The following is a 6,001-nucleotide window of genomic DNA, read 5'->3' on the forward strand; positions in this document are numbered from 1 at the left end:
ACGTCACGCCCACGCCACATTCGAATCACCCATGAAATGTCCACGTAACGTTCGAAACACCCACGTCACACCCACGTCACGTTCGCATGACCCAGGTCACACCCACGTCACATTCAAAGTACTGACGTCACGCCCACGTCACCTTCGATACACCCACGTCACACCCAGGTCACGCTTGAAGCCGCCACGTCACGCCCACGTCACGATCGAAGAGCTTATGTCATGCCCACGTCACGTTCGAAGCACCCACGACACGCCCACGTCACGTCCGAAACAACCACGTCACACCGACGTCACTTTCGAATCACCCACCTCACGCCCACGTCACGTTCCAATCACCCACGTCACGCCCACGTCACGTTCTAAGCACCCATGTCACCCTTACGTCACGTTGGAAGCCCCCACGTCACTCCCACGTCACGTTCCAATCACCCAGGTCACTCCCACGTCACTTTCAAAGTACCGACGTCACGCCCACGTCACGTTCGAACCCCCCACGTCACACCCACGTCACGTTCCAATCACCCACGTCACGCCCATGTCACGTTCGAAGCCCCCACGTCACGTTGGAATCACTCACGTCACGCCCACGCCACGTTCTAAGCACCCATGTCGCCCTTACGTCACGTTCGAAGCCCCCAGGTCACACCCACGTCAAATGTAAAGTACCCACGTCACGCCCACGTCACTTTCGAATCACCCACGAAATGTCCACGTAACGTTCGAAACACCCACGTCACTCCCACGTCACGTTCGCATGACCCAGGTCACACCCACGTCACATTGAAAGTACTGATCTCACGCCCACGTCACCTTCGAAACACCCACGTTACACCCAGGTCACGCTTGAAGGCCCACGTCACACCCACGTCACGTTCGATGCCCCCACGTGAAGCTCACGTGGCGTTCAAAGTCCCCACGTCACGCCCACGTCACATTCGAATCACCCACGTCACGCCCACGTCACGTTCAAAGCCCCCACGTCAAAGCCACGTCACGTTCTAAGCACCCATGTCACCCTTACGTCACGTTCGAATCCCCCACGTCACGCCCACGTCACGTTTAAAGCCCCCACGTCACACCCACGTCACCTTCGAATCACCCACGCCATGCCCACGTCACGTTCCAATGACCCAGGTCACACCCACGTCACATTCAAAGTACCGACGTCACGACCACGTCACGTTGGAATCACCCACCTCACACCCACGTTCCGTTCCATGCCCCCACGTCACGCCCACGTCACGTTCCAATCACCCACGTCACGCCCACGTCACGTTCGAAGCCCACGTCACGTTGGAATCACCCACGTCACTCCCACGTCATGTTCTAAGCACCCATGTCACCCTTACGTCACGTTTGAAGCCCCCACGTCACTCCCACGTCACGTTCCAATCACCCAGGTCACACCCACGTCACTTTCAAAGTACCGACGTCACGCCCACATCACGTTCCAATCACCCACCTCACGCCCACGTCACATTCGAAGCCCCACGTCACGTTGGAATCACCCGCATCACGCCCACGTCACGTTCTAAGCACCCATGTCACCCTTATGTCACGTTCGATGCCCCCACGTCACTCCCACGTCACGTTCAAATGACCCAGGTCAAACCCACGTCACATTCAAAGTACCGACGTCACACCCACGTCACGTTCGAAGCCCCCACGTCACACCCACGTCACCTTCGAATCACCCACGTCATGCCCACGTCACTTTCGAAGACCCCACGTGACGCCCACGTCACGTTCGAGGACCCCACGTGACGCTCACGTCACGTTGAAACCACCCACGTCACGTCCACGTCACGTTCCAATCACCCAGGTCACGCCCACGTCACGTTTGAAGCCCCCACGTCACGCCCACGTGACGTTCGAAGCCCCCACGTCACGCCCAAGTGACATTCGAATCACCCACCTCCCGCCCACGTCACGTTCGAAGTCCCACGTCACGTTGGAATCGCCCACGTCACGCCCACGTCACGTTCTAAGCACCCATGTCACCCTTACGTCACGTTCGAAGCCCCCGCGTCACTCCCACGTCACGTTCCAATGACCCAGGTCACACCCACGTCACATTCAAAGTACCGACGTCACGCCCACGTCACGTTCGAAACACCCACGTCAAACCCAGGTCACGTTCGAAGCCCCCACGTCACACCCATGTCACCTTCGAATCACCCACGTCATGCCCATGTCACTTTCGAAGACCCCACGTCACGCCCACGTCATGTTCGAAGCCCCACGTCACGTTGGAATCACCCACGTCACGCCCACGTCACGTTCCAATCACCCAGGTCACGCCCATGTCAAACTCGATGCCCCCACGTGACGCTCACGTGGCGTTCGAAGCCCCCACGTCACGCCCACGTCACATTCGAATCACCCACGTCACGCCCACGTCACGTTCAAAGCCCCACGTCACGTTGGAATCACCCACGTCACGCCCACGTCACGTTCAAATGACCCACGTCACACCCACGTCACTTTCGAAGCCCCCACGTCACACCCACGTCACGTTGAAAGTACCGACGTCACGCCCACGTCACGTTCGAAGACCCCACGTCACACCCACGTCACCTTCGAATCACCCACGTCATCCCCACGTCACATTCGAAGCCCCACGTCACGTTGGAATCACCCGCATCACGCCCACGTCACGTTCTAAGCACCCATGTCACCCTTATGTCACATTCGATGCCCCCACGTCACTCCCACGTCACGTTCAAATGACCCAGGTCACACCCACGTCACATTGAAAATACCGACGTCACGCCCACGTCACGTTCGAAGCCCCCACATCACGCCCACGTCACGTTCGAGTCATGCACGTCACACACACGTCACATTCAAAGCACCGACGTCACGCCCACGTCACGTTCGAAACACCCAGGTCACACCCACGTCACGTTCGAAGCCCCCACGTCACACCCATGTCACCTTCGAATCACCCACGTCATGCCCACGTCACTTTCGAAGCCCCCACGTCACGCCCACGTCATGTTCGAAGCCCCACGTCACGTTGGAATCACCCACGTCACGCCCACGTCACGTTCCAATCACCCAGGTCACGCCCATGTCAAACTCGATGCCCCCACGTGACGCTCACGTGGCGTTCGAAGCCCCCACGTCACGCCCACGTCACATTCGAATCACCCACGTCACGCCCACGTCACGTTCTAAGCCCCACGTCACGTTGGAATCACCCACGTCACGCCCACGTCACGTTCAAATGACCCACGTCACACCCACGTCACTTTCGAAGCCCCCACGTCACACCCACATCACGTTGAAAGTACCGACGTCACGCCCACGTCACGTTCGAAGACCCCACGTCACACCCACGTCACCTTCGAATCACCCACGTCATCCCCACGTCACATTCGAAGCCCCACGTCACGTTGGAATCACCCGCATCACGCCCACGTCACGTTCTAAGCACCCATGTCACCCTTATGTCACATTCGATGCCCCCACGTCACTCCCACGTCACGTTCAAATGACCCAGGTCACACCCACGTCACATTGAAAATACCGACGTCACGCCCACGTCACGTTCGAAGCCCCCACATCACGCCCACGTCACGTTCGAGTCATGCACGTCACACACACGTCACAATCTAAGCACCGACGTCACGCCCACGTCACGTTCGAAACACCCAGGTTACACCCACGTCACGTTCGAAGCCCCCACGTCACACCCATGTCACCTTCGAATCACCCACGTCATGCCCACGTCACTTTCGAAGCCCCCACGTCACGCCCACGTCATGTTCGAAGCCCCACGTCACGTTGGAATCACCCACGTCACGCCCACGTCACGTTCCAATCACCCAGGTCACGCCCATGTCAAACTCGATGCCCCCACGTGACGCTCACGTGACGTTCGAAGCCCCCACGTCACGCCCACGTCACAATCGAAGCCCCCACGTCACGCCCATGTCACTTTCGAATCACCCACGTCATGCCCCCGTCACTTTCGAAACCCCACGTCACGCCCACGTCATGTTGGAAGCCCCACGTCACGTTGGAATCACCCACGTCACGCCCACGTCACGTTCCAATCACCCAGGTCACGCCCATGTCAAACTCGATGCCCCCACGTGACGCCCACGTCACATTCGAATCCCCCACGTCACGCCCACGTCACGTTCGATTGACCCAGGTCACACCCACGTCAAATGTAAAGTACCACGTCACGTCCACGTCACGTTCGAAACTCCCACGTCACGCCCACGTCACGTTCGAAGCCCCCACCTCACACCGACGTCACATTCGAATCACCCACGTCACGCCCACGTCACGTTCGAAGCCCCACGTCACGTTGGAATCACCCACGTCACGCCCACGTCACGTTCAAATGACCCACGTCACACCCACGTCACTTTCGAAGCCCCCACGTCACACCCACGTCAGGGTCGAAGCCCCCACGTTACGCCCACGTCACATTCGAAGCACCCATGTCACACCCATGTCACGTTCGAAACACCAACGTCACATTCGAAGCATCCACGTCACGCCCACGTCACGTTCGAAGCCCCCACGTCACACCTACGTCATGTTCGAATGACCCACGTCACGCCCAGCTCACATTTAAAACACCCACCTCACGTTCGAACCATGCACGTCACACTCACGTCACATTCAACATACCGACGTCACACCCACGTCAGGTTGGAAACACCTCTGTCACGTTCGATACCCCTACGTCACAACCACGTTAGTTTTGAAACACCCACGTCACGTTCGAAGCCCCCACCTCATGCCCACGTCACGTTTGAAGCCCCCACGTGACGCCCACGTCACGTTCGAAGCACCCACGTCACACCCCTGTCACGATCGAAACACCAACGTCCATTCGAAGCATCCACGTCACTCCCGCGTCATGTTCGAAGCCCCCACGTCACACGTACATCACGTTCGAATGACCCACGTCACGCCCACGTCACATTCAAAGCACCGACGTCACGCCCACGTCACTTTCGAAACACCCACGTCACGCCCACGTCCCGTTCGAGGCCCCCACGTCACGCCCACGTCACGTTCGATGCCCCCACGTCACGCCCACGTCACGTTCGAATCACCGACATCACGGCCACGTCACATTCGAATCACCGACGTCATGCCCACGTCACGTTCCAAGCCCCCACGTCACACCCACGTCACGTTCGATGCCCCCACGTCACGCCCACGTCACGTTCCAATCACCCACGTCACGCCCATGTCACGTTCGACGCCCCCACGTCACACCCACGTCACCTTCGAATCACCCACGTCATGCCCACGTCACTTTCGAAGACCCCACGTGACGCCCAAGTCACGTTCGAGGACCCCACGTGAGGCTCACGTCACGTTGATACCACCCACGTCACGTCCACGTCACGTTCCAATCACCCAGGTCACGCCCAAATCAACATCGAAGACCCCACGTCACGCCCACGTGACGTTCGAAGTCCCCACGTCACGCCCAAGTGACATTCGAATCACCCACATCACGCCCACGTCACGTTCGAAGCCCCACGTCACGTTGGAATCGCCCACGTCACGCCCACGTCACGTTCTAAGCACCCATGTCACCCTTACGTCACGTTCGAAGCCCCCGCGTCACTCCCACGTCACGTTCCAATGACCCAGGTCACACCCACGTGACATTCAAAGTACTGACGTCACGCCCACGTCACGTTCGAAACACCCGCCTCACACCCAGGCCACGTTCGAAGCCCCCACGTCACACCCACGTCACCTTCGAATCACCCACGTGACGTCCACGTCACTTTCGAAGCCCCCACGTGACGCCCACGTCACGTTCGATGCCCCCACGTGACGCCCACGTCACGTTGGAATCACCCACCTCACACCCACGTCACGTTGAAAGTACCGACGTCACGCCCACGTCACGTTCGAAGCCCCACGTCACGTTGGAATCACCCGCATCACGCCCACGGCACGTTCTAAGCACCCTTATGTCACGTTCGATGCCCCCACGTCACTCCCACGTCAC

The sequence above is a fragment of the Dromaius novaehollandiae genome, unplaced genomic scaffold (genome assembly GCF_036370855.1).
Source record: "Dromaius novaehollandiae isolate bDroNov1 unplaced genomic scaffold, bDroNov1.hap1 HAP1_SCAFFOLD_65, whole genome shotgun sequence".
NCBI classification, from domain to species: domain Eukaryota; kingdom Metazoa; phylum Chordata; class Aves; order Casuariiformes; family Dromaiidae; genus Dromaius; species Dromaius novaehollandiae.